Here is a 14,728-nt window from a genome sequence, read left to right as displayed (position 1 = left end):
TTCTACACTTCTAGGTCTATGGGTCTTCGAATGTAAAGGGTGGTATGAACTTTGTAACCAAAATTACCAGTAGCCTACTTGGCCGCAGATAAATGGGATATCAGAAAACTAGAAATATAACAATATTTTTTTCTTTTTTTTTTTTTAAGTGAGACAATTGGGGGTTAAGTGACTTGCCCAGGGTCACACAGCTAGTAAGTGTTAAGTGTCTGAGGCCAGATTTGAACTCAGGTCCTCCTGACTCCAGGGCTGGTGCTCTATCCATTGCGCCATCTAGCTGCTCCTACAACAATATTTTTAAAATATGATTATAGCACTTCACAATATACAGTGTTGGTTTTCAGAGTGCTTTCTTATGTACTTTATTTGATTCTTACACCAAAACTATAACATGGGAAGTCAGTTAATAAACATTTATTAAATGCCTCCCATGTGACAGTCACCATGCTAAACCTGAAGGGCCTTAAGAAGGGCAAAAACCGACAGTCCCTGCTCTCAAGTTGCTCACAGACTAATGAGGCAGATAACGTGCAAATTAACCATGTAAAAATATGCATACAAGAAACTGAAGATGGAGGAAACACTTAAGGGGATCCAGAACTGTACTCCAGCTACACAGATAAAGAAATGGATGGTAAGAAAGGAAGGATCAGTGGCTGCTTGCCTATGACTGCTCAGTCAGTAAATGCCTAGAACCTAGTTGTCTTATGTCTCACAGCCTGGTATTTTTCCTTACTACAGGCATACCTTGTCTTTTATTGTGCTGTGCAGATTTTGTGTTTTTTACAAAATGGAGGTTTCTAGCAACCCTGCATTGAGTGAATCCATAGTGGTGCCATTTCTCCAATAGCATGTGCTCATATCATGTCTCTGTGTCACATTTTAGTAATTCTGTCTGTTATGGTGATCTGTGACCAGTGTTCTTTGATGTTACTCTTGCCATGATGGCAAACCTGATAAATGTTTGTGTTCTGACTGCTCCACTGATTGCCCATTCCCCCATATCGCTCCATCGCCTTGGCCCTCCTTATTCTCTGAGACACAAGAATCCTGAAGATCATTACATAAATTTAGCTGATAAAATAGCAGGGTTTGAGCAGACTGACTTCCAATTTTGAACTAAGTTTACTGTGGGTAAAATGCTATTGAACAGTATCGTGTACTATAGAGAAATATTTTGTGAAAGGAAGTCAGTGGAGCAAACTTCCTTGTCTTATTTGAAGAAACTGCCACAGCCACCTCAGTCTTCAGCAATCACCACAAGAGCATCCACCAGGAAGCTGAGGCTCAGATGATGACTAGCATATTTTAGCAAGAAAGTATTTTTAATTAAGGTATTATTTCTTAGACATAATACAAATGTACACTTAGACTACAGTGTAGTATAAACATAACTTTTATATGCACTGAGGAACCAAAAAAAAATATTGCTGGTTCCCATGTATCACTGTATATCAAATACTCACACATTAATATAGTGCCTCAAAGTTTCCCAAGTGTTTTCCCCCACAAAAATCATATTAGGTGAGTATTTCAAGTTACATCCACATTTTTCAGAAGAAGAAATGAAGCTATGAGTGGTTGTGATTTGCTGATGCTAAGAAAATATGTAAATATAGTATTTAGAAGATACAAATGCCATTAAGAACAGTGATTAAAGGGGCAGCTAGGTGGTGAAGTGAATTCAGAAGAACCTGAGTTCAAATCGGGCCTCAGACACTTGACACTTACTAGCTGTGTGACCTTGGGCAAGTCACTTAACTCTCACTGCCCAGCAAAAAACAAACAAAAAAAGTGATTGAAGTAAGCATAAGAATTTAGGTTCTATTACCTGGTTACATGTGGTACAACTTTAAAAAAAACACACAAGGGGGCAGCTAGGTGGCGCAGTGGATAGAGCACCAGCCCTGGATTCAGGAGAACCTGAGTTCAAATTTGACCTCATACCCTTGACACTTACTAGCTGTGTGACCCTGGGCAAGTCACTTAATCCTCACTGCCCTGTGTAAAAAACAAACAAAACAAATCCTAAAACTTGTATCTGCTTGATGTATCTGTTCCCTGTGAAACATCAAGGCTTGCCCATGCCTATCAGATCATTGGGTACTTAAACTTCTCTTTATAATTAAAAACACTAACAAGCCATGATACCTAGGCTCAAATTCTAACTCACACTAGCTGTGTGGCCAAGGTCAAGTCACTTAATCACTTTCATTCTCAGTTCTTCATATATAAAATGGGGGTAAGGTACAGCATACTAGCTCTTGCACAGGATTATTGGGACTAACAAGACTACTTAATTATGTTGCTATTATTATGTGAGGCTTATTCACAACCAGAAGCAAAGACAGAGTGAAATTAAAAAAAGGCTGCTCTTCATCTTTGTCCTCTCTACTTCTGAGGTTAAAAAAGAAAGAGTATTGGGGTGGCTAGGTGGTGCAGTGGATAGAGCACCGGCCCTGGAGTCAGGAGTACCTGAGTTCAAATCCGGCCTCAGACACTTAACACTTACTAGCTGTGTGACCCTGGGCAAGTCACTTAACCCCAATTGCCTCACTTAAAAAAAAAAAAGAGTATACAATAATGTCTGTTCTCCTTCATTTCAAGACCTTTTTTTAAACTATCCCTATTTATTTATTTTTCCTTCAACAAACATTTATTTTTTTATTTTCCATTTACATGTAGTTTTCAACATTCATTTTCATAAGATTTAGAGTTCTAAATTTTTCTCCCTCCCTCCCTCCCTTCCTTTCCTCCCCCCTCCACAAGATCGCAATCAGGTTATATATGTACAATCCACAAGTGTTCTTTTTTATCAGTTCTTTCTATAGGGGTGCATAGTAAGCTTCCTCATTAGTTCCTTGGGATTGTCTTGGATCATCGTACTGCTGAGAGTAATTAAGTCATTCACAATTACTCATTGAACAGTACTGCTGTCACTATGCACAATGTCCTCTCAGCTCTGCTCACTTCACTATACATGGATGTTCATTAGTCTTTCAAGGTTTTTTGGGGATCATCCTGTTTGTCATTTCCTGTAGCACAAGTCCAATCCACTAAAATCATATAACACAGCTTTTTCCATCATTCCTCAATTGATGGACATTCCCTAGATTCTTAATTCTTAGCCTCTACAAAGAGTTGCTATAAATATTTTTTGTACAATTTTTCCCCCTTTTCTCTTTTTCATGATTACTATTGTTAACTGTTTCCCTTCCATCCTATTCCCTTCCCCATGATATTTATTCTATTATCCATCTTCTTTCATCCTATCACTCTTCAAAAGGGATTTGCTTCTGTCTGGCTCCTCCCCCACTCTGCCCTTCCTTCTTTTGCCCCCCCTCTCTTTATCCTCTTCCCCTCCTATTTTCCTGCAGGGTTAGAGAGATTACTCCACCCAGTTGAGTGTGTACATAATTCCCTCCTTGAGCCAATTCTAATGAGATTGAGGTCTTTGAGCCAATTCTGATGAGTGTTAGGCTCATTTACTGCCCAGATTAAATAGATTACTCCACCCAGTTGGGTGTGTCTATTAGTCCCTCCTTGAGGCAGCTCTGATGAGTTTAAGATCTTTTGAGCCTTTTCTGATGAGTGTAAAATTCATTTACTGCCCTGCTCCTCTCCCATCTCTTCCCCTACTCCATAAGCCTTTTCCTGTTACTTTCATGTAGAATTTCACTTCTGCCCTTCCCCCTCCCCAATGAATTCCCTTCACCCCTCAATTTAACCCTAAAGATGTTATCATCTAGCTAAGTGACACAGTGGACAAATCATCACCCCTGGACCCAGGGGGATCCCAGCCAAAACTTGGCCTCAGACACAAGACAGTCACCCACTGTACGACTCCAGGGATGTCCTCCAGCTCCAATTTTTTTTTTTATGGTTCTCTAGGGTCTTGTATTTGAAAGTCAAATTTGCCATTAAGTTCAGGTCTTTTTGTCACAAATATCTGAAAGTCTTCTTTTTCATTAAAGTCCCATTTTTTCTGCTGAAAGATAATGCTGAGTTTAGCTGGGTAGGTGATACTTGGTTGTAATCCCATTTCCTTTGCCCTTTGGAATATCATATTCCATGCCCTCCGGTCCTTTAATGTAGAAGCTGCTAGATCTTGTACTATCCTGACTGGGGCTCCACAGTACTTGAATTCTTTCTTTTTGGCAGCTTGCAATATTTTCTCCTTGACCTGAGAGCTCTGGAATTTAGCTATAATATTCCTAGGAGTTTTCTTTTTGGGATCTCTTTCTGGAGGTGATCAGTGGATTCTTTCAATTTCTATTTTAGCTGCTTCTTCTAGAATTTCAGGGCAATTTTCCCTGAAAATATCTTGGAAGATGGTGTCTAAGCTCTTTCCTTGTTCATGGTTTTCAGGTAGACCAATAATTTTCAAATTATCTCTCCTGGACCTATTTTCCAGGTCGGTGGTTTTTCCCAGAAGATATTTCACATTTCCCTCTATTTTTTTATTCATTTGGATTTGCTTTATTGTGTCTTGGTTTCTCATAAAGTCACTGGCTTCCATTTGTTCAATCCTAATTCTTAGGCAATTATTTTCATCAGAGAGCTTTTGTACCTCCTTTTCCATTTGACTTTTCAAGCTGTTGACTTTTTTCTCATGTCTTTCCTGCATCACCCTCATTTTTCTTTCCATTTTTCCTTCTACTTCTCTAACTTTATCTTCAAAGTCCTTTTTGAGCACCTCTGTGGCCTGAGACCAATTCATATTTTTCTTGGAAGCTTTAGATATAGGGGCCCTGATGTTAATATCTTCCTCTGAGGGTGCCCCTTGGTCTTCCTTGTTACTGAAGAAACTTTCTATGGTCCTCACCTTTCTCTGTCGGCTCATCTTGCCTTTCTTTTACTAGACTTTTAGCTCCTTAATGTGGGGCACTGTTTCCAGGCTGCAGTATCCCAAGCTGAAGAAATCCCAGGTGGTATGATTTAAGGAGAATCAGGTTCTTCCCTCTCCTGGTCTGTTTCCTGGTCCTAGATGACCCCGACCAACTTGCCAATCAACCAGCTTTTTGTGTTGTGGTTGTTAGCTCTGAATGAGCCTGTTCCCCTCCCCTACCTGGGCCACTTCTACTTGAGCCTATCACCTGATTTTCAGTAGGGGTGTAGAAACCAAATTCTGCCTTAGCACCAGCATAGACCCCTGTAGTCTCTCCCCTGCCCAGGGTTCAGCCCACTTACCAGACTGTGAGCTTAGTTCCAGACTACACTGGTGCTTCAGCTGATTCAGAGGCTCTGGGGGTCTCCTTCTCTGGTGAGGACTTCCTAAGACTGGATCTGTGTCAGGGTGACTGTGGGGTTGGGCCTGACTCCTGTATCAGCACAGCAGCTCCCTCTTTCTGACCTTCCAAGCCGTTCTTGGTTAGAAGATGATTTCAGCACATTCTTTTGTGAGTTTTGCTGCTCTGGGCATTTTCCTATGACCTTATTTGTATGTTTTTTGGAGCTATCGTGTCATGAGTTCAGGAGCTCACTGCCTTTCCCCGGCCATCTTGGCTCTGCCCCGGAAGTCCTCTCAAGACCTTTTTTTTAAACATTCATCTTTTTTGAGTTCCAAATTCTCTCCCTCCAGGCCTTCCCCCATCCAATGAGAAGTCAAAGCAATATGATACGCATTATACATGTGAGGTCATACAAAACATTTCCATTATTAGGAATGTTGCCAAAAAAGCAAGAAAAATAAAGTGAAAAAAAATATGCTTCACTCTGTACGCAGAGTTCATCAGTTGTCTCTCTGAAGGTGGATGACACTTTTTGTCATGTCATTTTAAGATTTCTTAGTTCCACTACTAGGAAGAGTTAAATGGGAGACATCTCTGACATTCCTCCTCTACTTGCCAAGCTTTTCTTAAGGCTATAAACCTGAACTTTAGGCAATTTTTTTCAGTCTTTTAAATAAAACAGATTAAATCATACTTAAGCAGGTAGCACACAATAGAGGTTATTCTCACAATCCATTCCTCAGGGAGAGTCTATCATTAGAAAAGAATAATAAATCTTTGTATCGCTCATAGCATCTAACAAAAATTTCTTTAATGACTGGAGGGTGAGGCTAGGATCAAATTTCCATATTGAATACAGTGCAAAATAATGTAACAGTATTAGATGCTTAAGGAGAGTATTCTACTATATTAGGCAAAAGTGAAGAATTTGGAGGTCACAGGACATTTTATAGATGATTAGAGGGAAGGGATATTAGCCCTAAAAGGAAAGGCTGCAGAAGTTGAGGCTCTTTTCTTTGGAGAAAAAAGGAAAGGCTGATAAGTAATTTTTTTTAAAAAAGCTCATTTTATTTTCATTTTCCAGAGAATGGGCCACCCCTTAGCCAGGCGAACCCTGATAAGTAATTTAATAGATGTCTCTAATATCTGGATGCCAGAAGTAAAGGAATTAGGTTTAGACACAAGTTACAACTACCTGTCAGTGAAGTTTTAAATATAAAGAATCTCCCATCATGGAAGTCTATTCTAAGCTGAAATTAATCCCCTAGGTGGATTAAAATTCATTGTAATGAACTTTAAAAAGAGGATAGAATATAATACATTTGAAATAATTTGGGTGTGTGAAAGGTAGAGGAAGATGGTGTTATAAGATTATGAGATCTGCTTCATAAAACACAGGAGATAAAAATGAATTTTCTGAAGTCTTGGTGCATGTGTAACCCAGTTTAATAAGCTCATTCCAAGGTTTATAAAAATGAAATCAGGAGACCAATAAACAAATCTGTCAGCATTTTTTATAACAAAAGTATTTTTCAGTAATGATGGTGTGGAACCACTACTTTGACCTTTTAAATGTCAGTCTCTAGATGTGTTACATGAGAAAGCAGAAATGATACTAAGGAAAACAAAGATGGAAGAACAGTTCAACTGGACCAAGAATATGCATAGAAGAGGTCTACTCTGAAAGTTATACAATTTTTGACAGCATTAAGGAATCAATTCTCAAGATATCTGAAAAGGGGAAGATACTGAAAGAATGTAAAATAACATAGATTGTGTTAGTACTGAAAAAAAAGATGAAGAGGACACCAATTATTCATATGCTTTTTTCTCCTTACAAAATCTTAAGAAGAATGATCCACATACTTATTAAGGGTATTTCAGAGGAAGAGAGGAGGGAAACAAAAGGCTTTCGCAAATGAGAATAAATAGTAATATCTTTACATAAGTAAAATTGAAACATACAGAGAATAAAAGATTCCCTTGTTTATTATTTGACTATGAAAAATAGTAGAACAAAATTATTTTTAAAGGCTTTTTTCCAAAAAGTGTTTCCTGTGCAAAATACATGAATGGGGTGTGAGTGGGGGTATGTGGAGCCAAGATGGCAGAGGAAAGGGAGTAGCTTGCCTGAGCTTTCCCCCAAACCCTTCCAAATACCTTTAAATAATACCATAAGACAATTCCTGGAGCAATAGAACCCACAAAAGGACAGGGTGAAATAATTTTCCAGTCAAAGAAAATTTAGAAGGTTGACAGGAAAGGTCTGTTGTCCCAAAGTGAGAATGGAGTTCAGCCCAGGCTGCGCCAGTGCAGACTAGACTCCAGCAAACCAGGAGCAGGCCTTGGGGGGCCACTGAATCAGTAGCTGCAGTGACTGCTTCTGGAACTCTCAGCCCACAGACAGTAAGCAGGTTGAACAATTGGTCAGGATATTATGGGGGTTTCTTTGCTGGTACTGAGGCAGGACCCTGTTGCTTTACCCAAATCAGATCCAGGCTGCGGTCACAGGATGGGAAGGAGCAGTTGCACACCACAGCTTGTGGCCTCAGGGGTGCCTGGACCCTCCTCATAGTTCCAGGACATAAAAGAGTGCTTGTGGGGGCAGCTAGGTGGCATTGTGGATAAAGCACTGGCTCTGGATTCAGGAGGACCTGAATTCAAATCTGGCCTCGGACCCTTGACATTTACTAGTTGTGTGACCCTGGGCAAGTCACTTAACCCTCATTGCCCCTCAAAAAAAGAAAGAAAAAAAAGTGCTTGTGGTCACTCACTGACCAGGAGAGTAGTAAACACATCTCTCCTTAGATCATACCACCTTGGAAGAACTGAAAACAAAGTCCCTAGAAATATCTCTGAAAACAGCTGCACAAAACCCCTGAAGCAGAACCCTACTTGAATAGAGTTAAAATTAAAACTCAAGAAGTAGGCTGGGAAAATGAGCAAGCAACAGAAAAAATCTTGACCATAGAGTTACTAGGGTGACAAGGAAGATCAAAACACACTCTCAGAAGAAGATAACAAAGTCAAAGCTCCTACATCCAAAGCCTCATAGAAAAATATGAATTGCTCCCAGGTCACAGAATGGCTCAAAAAGTACTTTGAAAATCAAGTAAGAGAAGTAGAGGAGGGCAGAACCAAGATGGTGGAGGAAAAGCAGTGACTTTCTGGACCTCTATCCACAATCCTTCCAAATAGCTTCAAATAATGCCATAACACAATATCTGGAGCATCAGAACTCACAAAAGGAGGGGGTGAGATCATTTTCCAGCTGGAGATTGCTTAGAAGGCTGGCAGGAATGGTCTGCTGTACCCGGGGTAAGAGTGGAATGCAGACAGCCACGCCAGGATAGACCCAGCCCCAGGCAGGCCATGCCAAAGAAACAGGCCTCTGGAACCTATGAATTGCCTGCAGTGGTGGCTACTTCTGGAACTCAGCTCACAGTCTGGGGAGGGGGTTGAGCTATTGGCCAGGGGAAGATTGCAGGGGTTTCTGCTGGCCCTGAGGCAGAATTCTGTTGTGATGCCTGTGCTCTGAACCAGGAAGCAGTCTTGATTGGTGGTCCAGGTTAGGGAGAAGCACAAGCACACTCAAGCTTGTAACGTAAAACAGAATTCTGTTCCCAGGTTAAAGAGTAAGCAGGCGTGTGGTTACTTACAGACCAGAACACAGGCCAGGCTAGCATAGAACATGACTCTCCTTAAATCGTACCACATGGGACCCTCTAAAAGCTTGGGACAGTGCATCCTAGAAGCAGTGACCCACTTTAAGAAGGAGTTAAAAGTTAAGAAATAGGCTGGCAAAATGAGCAGACAGAAAAATATGCTGACCCTAGAAAGTTTCTTTGGTGACAAAGGAAGATCAAAATACACCCTCAGAAGATAACAAAGTCAAAGCTCTTACATCCAAAGCTTCCAAGAAAAATATGAATTGTTCTGAGGCCACACAAGTGTTCAAAAATGACTTTGAAGATAAGGTAAGAGAGTTGGAGTTAAAAATGGAAAGAGAAATGAGAGTGATGCATGAAAGCCATGAAAAAAAGGTCAACAGCTTGAAAAAACAAATGGAAAAGGAGATACAAAAGCTCTCTGAAGAAAATAATTGCTTAAGAATTAGGATTGAGCAAATGGAAACTAATGACTTTATGAGAAATCAACACAATAAAGCAAATCCAGATGAATGACAAAATAGAGAGCAATGTGATATATCTCCTTAGAAAAACAGCTGACCTGGAAAATAGATCCAGGAAAGATAATTAGAAAATTACTGGACTACCTGAAAGCCATGATCAAAAAAAAGAGCTTAGACATCATCTCCCAAGAAATTGTCAGGGAAAATTTCTATGATATTCTAGAAACAGAAGGTAAAATAGAAATGGAAAGAACTTGCCAATCACCTCCTAAAAGAGATCCCAAAATGAAAACTTCCAGGAGTATTATAGCCAAATTCCAGAACTCCCAGGTCCAGGAGAAAATATAACAAGCTGCCAGAAAGAAATAATTCAAATACTGTGGAGCCACAATCAGGATAATACAAGTTCTAAAAGCTTCTACATTAAACGATTGGAGGGCATAGAATATGATATTTCAGAGGGCAAAGGAACTGGGATTACAACCAAGAATCACCTACCCAGCAAAACTGTGTATCATTTTTCAGGGGAAAAAACGGGAATTCAATGAAAGAGAGGACTTTCAGGCATTTGTGATAAAAATACCTGAATGGAATAGAAAATTTGACTTTCAAATACCGGACCCTAGAGAAGCATAAAAAGGTAAACAGGAAAAAGAAATCATGAGGGATATTAAAAGGTTAAACTGTTTACATTCCTACATGGGAAGATAACACTTCTAACTCATAAGAACTTTCTCAGTATTAGGGCAGCTGAATGGATTATACTTAGAGGGCACAGGTCTGAGCTTAATATGAAGGGATGATGTCTCTAAAGCATTTAAAACATTTCATTTTTATGATTATTTATTTATTTTTTTGTGGGGCAGTTGGTGTTGGGTGGCTTGCCTAGGTTGCATAGCTGGTGAGTGTCAGGTGTCTGAGGCTGGATTTGAGCTTGGGTCCTCCTGGGTCCAGAGCTGGTGCTATGTCCACTGAGCCACCTAACAGCCCTGTGTTGTTATCTTAAAAAAAATAAAATTAAGGGAAAAGAGTAACACACTGTGAGAAAGGGAAACAGCGAGATGGAATTGGGTAAATTGTCTCACATAAAAGAAGCAAGAAAAAGCTTATGGAGTGGAGAGGAAGATGGGGAGGGGCAGGGGAGTGAGTGAGCCTTATTCTCATCAGAATTGGTTCAAAGAGGGAATAACATACACACTGAATTGGGTACAGTAATATATCTTGCTCTGTGGGAAAGTGGGAGGGGAAGGGGATAAGGGGGGAGGGGGTGAAGGGAGGGGCAGTCAGAAGCAAAACACTTTTGAGGAGAGATAGGGTGAAAAAAGATAGGAAATATAGTAAATATCAAGGGGAGGGAATAGGATGGAGGGTAATACAGTTAAGTATAGTAACTGTAAAAAAAAAATTTGAAGCAAGTTTGATAAGCCTCAGTTCTCAAACACATAAAGAACTGAGTCAAATTTGTTAAAATGAGAGCCATTCCCCAACTGATAGATGATCAGAAGACATGAAGTTTTCTGATGAATTAATTAAAGCCACCTATAGCCATATGAAAAAAAAATGCTCTAACTCACTATTGATTGGAGAGATTCGGGTCAAAACATTTCTGGGTACTACCTCATATGTAATGGATTGGATAATATGACAGCAGAGGAAAATAACAAATGTGTGTGATATGGGGAAAATGAGACATTAATACACTCTTGGAAAAGTTGTAAACTGATTCAAACATTCTGTAGAGCAATTTAGATCTATGGCCAAGGGACTATAAAATCATGCATACTCTCTGACCTAGCAATACAACTAATAGGTTGTTAGCCTAAAAGAGATTTTTTAAAAAGTTGAATTTGAAATTGCAGTGATGCCCATCAATCAGGGAAAGGCTGAACAAATTGTGAGATGAGATTAGGATGGAACACTATTGTGCTCTAAGAAATGATGAGCAGGGGCAGCTAGATGGCGCAGTGGTAAAGCACCGGCCCTGGATTCAGGAGTACCTGAGTTCAAATCCGGCCTCAGACACTTAACACTTACTAGCTGTGTGACCCTGGGCAAGTCACTTAACCCTCATTGCCCTGCAAAAAACAAAAAAAACAAAACAAAACAAAAAAAAACAAGAAATGATGAGCAGGATGCTATCAGAAGGACTTATGAAAAATGCAATCCATATACATAGAACTGCTGGTATCTGAATATAGATTGAAGCATAAATTTTTTTGTTAGTTCCCCTTTCTAAAGGTTTTTTGTCTGTTTTCTTTCACAACCTGGCTAATGTGGAAATGTTTTGCATGACTGAACATGTATAATTTATACTGAATTGCTTTAGTTCTTAAGGGGGGTGGGGAGGGAGGGAGGCAGAGAATTTGGAACACAAAGTTTTAAAAACAGATGTGAGAGACAGGTAGGTAGCACAGTGGATAGAGCACCGGCCCTGGAGTCAGGAGGACCTGAGTTCAAATCTGGCCTCAGGCACTTGACACTAGCTGTGTGACCCTGGGCAAGTCACTTAACCCCAATTGCCTCACCAAAAAAAAAATCGATGTGAAAATTTCTTTATACATGTAACAGGTAAAATTCTAAACAAACAAACAAATAGTTAAATAAATAAAAGAGAGCTAGAGGAAAAAATGGAAAGAGAAATGAGAATAATATAAGAAAATCATGAAAAAAAGTCAACAACCTGGTAAAGGAGACACAAAAAAATACTGAAGAAAATAACACCTTAAGAAACAGACAGGGCCAAATGGTAAAAGAGGTACAAAAAGCCAATGAGGAAAAGAATGCCTTGAAAAGTTAAAATGACCAAATGGAAAAAGAGTTACAAAAGCACATTGAAGGAGATATCTCCTTAAAAATTAGGATTGAGCAAATGGAAGCTAATGACTTTATGAGAAATCAAGAAACAATAAAACAAAACCAAAAAAATGAAAAAAGAAAAAAAAAAACAGGAGGCAATATGGAACATCTCATTGAAAAAACAACTGACCTGGAAGAAATTTTGAAAATTATTGGATCATCTGAATGCCATGATCAAAAAAAGAGCCTAGACATCTTCCAAGAAATTGTCAAGGAAAACTGCCCTGATATTCTAGTAACAGAAGGTAAAATAGAAATTGTAAGAATCCATCAATCACCTCCTAAAAGAGATCCCCAAGTGAAAACTCCCAGGAATATTATAGCCACATCCCAAAGCTCCCAGATCAAGGAGAAAATACTTCAAGCAGCCAGAAAGAAACAGGACAAGTATTGTGGAGTCATAGTCAGGATATCACAAAATTTAGCAGCTTCTACATTAAAGCACAGGAGGGGAGTTCCTGGTTGGGCAGAGCCAAACTAGCAGAGAGAAGCCAGGAAGTTGCCTGAGCTCTCCTGAGCTTCCTTCAAAACAATATTAAATCAAGCCTCTAAACCGATTCTGAAACTAAAGAACCTACAAAAACACCAAGACACAATCTTCCAACTTGAGATAATTTAGAAGACTTCAGGAAAGGTCAGTCTCACTGGGGTGAAAGGGGAGCAGCTCAGCACAGTGTGGGTCTGGGCAAGTCAGCTGGAGGTTCTTAACCATAGCAAAGACCAGCAGCTGAGGCCTCTTGGTCCTGGCTCAGCAGGCTGATGGCACAGTAGGCTTGTTGGAAGGCCTGCTAGCCACACCTCAGAGGGCAAACAGCCAGATAGAGAACCACCCATGGGACAGGTGCAACCAGGCCAAACCATTCCAGCACAGGGAGAAGGTCTAGGGTGGTGAGGAATCTTCAAGCCACAGAGGCCTCAGAGCAGAAAGCCAATGACCAGACCCCTATCCATCAACACAAGAACCTTGCAACAATGGCCACTGTGCCCCAGGAGCAGATCTCAACTTTAAAAGTAAAAACATAAGCCACAGCATGAGTAAGAAACAGAAAAGGACCCTTACCATTGAGAGCTTCTGTGCTGCCAGGGAAGACCAAAATACAAATTCAAATGAGGACAACATTCTCAAAATGCCTACATGTGAAGCTTTAAGGGGGAAGATGAATTGGTCTCAAGACCAAAAAGCCTTCCTGGAAGAGTTCAAAAAGGATTTTAAAAATCAAATGAGAGAGGTAGAAGAAAAAATGGAAAAAGAGAGAAATGAGAGTTATACAAGAAAACTATGAAAGAAGAGCCAACAGCTTGGAGAAGGAAGCACAAAAATTAACCAAAGAAAACAATTCCCTAAAAAGAACAATTGGCCAAATGGGGGAAAAATTGTTCAAATGGAAAAAGAAGTGCAAAAACTTACTGAAGAAAATGATGCCTTAAAAATTAGAATTGGGCATATGGAAGCTAAAGACTGTGAGACACCAAAAATCAGTCAAACAGAATAAAAAGGATGAAAAAAAAATAGAAGAAAATGTGAAATACCTCATTGGAAAGACAACTGACCTGGAAAACAGATCCAGGAGAGATAATTTGAGAATTATTGGACTACTTGAAAGCCATGATCAGAAAAAGAGTCTAGACACCATATTCCAGAAATTTATCAAGGAGAACTGCTCTCTGATATTGTAGAATCAGAGGATAAAATCGTCATTGAAAGAATCCACTGATCACCTCCTGAAAGAGACCCCAAAAGGAAAACTCCAAGGAATATTGTAGCTAAATTCCAAAATGATCAAGTAAAGGAGAAAATACTACAAGCAGCCAGAAAGAAACAATTTAAATATCAAGGAACAACTATCAGAATTACACAGGACCTGGCAGCTCCAACATTAAAGGAACGGAAGGATTGGAATATGATATTCAAGGAAGGCAAAGGAACTGGGATTACAACCATGAATGTACTATCCAGCAAAATTAAGCATAATCTTTCAGAGGGAAAGATGAACATTCAATGAAATAAGAGACTTTAAAACTTTTCTAATGAAAAGTTCAGAATTGAACAGAAAATTCAATTTACAAATGCAACAATCAAGAGACATATGAAAAGGTAAAAAGGGGGGAGGGAAACCATGTTATTCAATAAGGTTAAAATGATTGCATCCATACATGGGAAGAAGATACTTATAACTCTTTTTTTTTTTTTAGTGAGGCAATGGGGGTTAAGTGTCTTTCCCAGGGTCACACAGCTAGTAAGTGTTAAGTGTCTGAGGCCGGATTTGAACTCAGGTACTCCTGACTCCAGGGCCAGTGCTTTATTCACTGCACCACCTAGCTGCCCCCAATACTTATAACTCTTGAGAACTGTATCTTTATTAAGGCAGATAGGAGGAGTACACACAGACAGAAGGTGTGGGTATAAGTGGATTCTGATGGATGTTATTAAAAAAACTTAAGGGGAAACAAAAATGATTATACTACTAGGAAAAGAGTAAAGGTAAGGCAGAATGGGGTAAATCACATC

The 14,728-nt window shown here is 39.6% G+C and overlaps 1 protein-coding gene across 1 annotated transcript in view; it reads right to left on the bottom strand.

The window, feature by feature from the left end:
• The window catches only part of EML5 (EMAP like 5), a 240,776-nt gene that overhangs the window by 4,402 nt on the left and 221,646 nt on the right, over window positions 1–14,728 (bottom strand).

The sequence above is a fragment of the Dromiciops gliroides genome, chromosome 2 (genome assembly GCF_019393635.1).
Source record: "Dromiciops gliroides isolate mDroGli1 chromosome 2, mDroGli1.pri, whole genome shotgun sequence".
NCBI lineage: Eukaryota > Metazoa > Chordata > Mammalia > Microbiotheria > Microbiotheriidae > Dromiciops > Dromiciops gliroides.
Note: the sequence above shows the minus strand (reverse complement) of the source record. Positions and strands in the feature narration are given on the sequence as shown.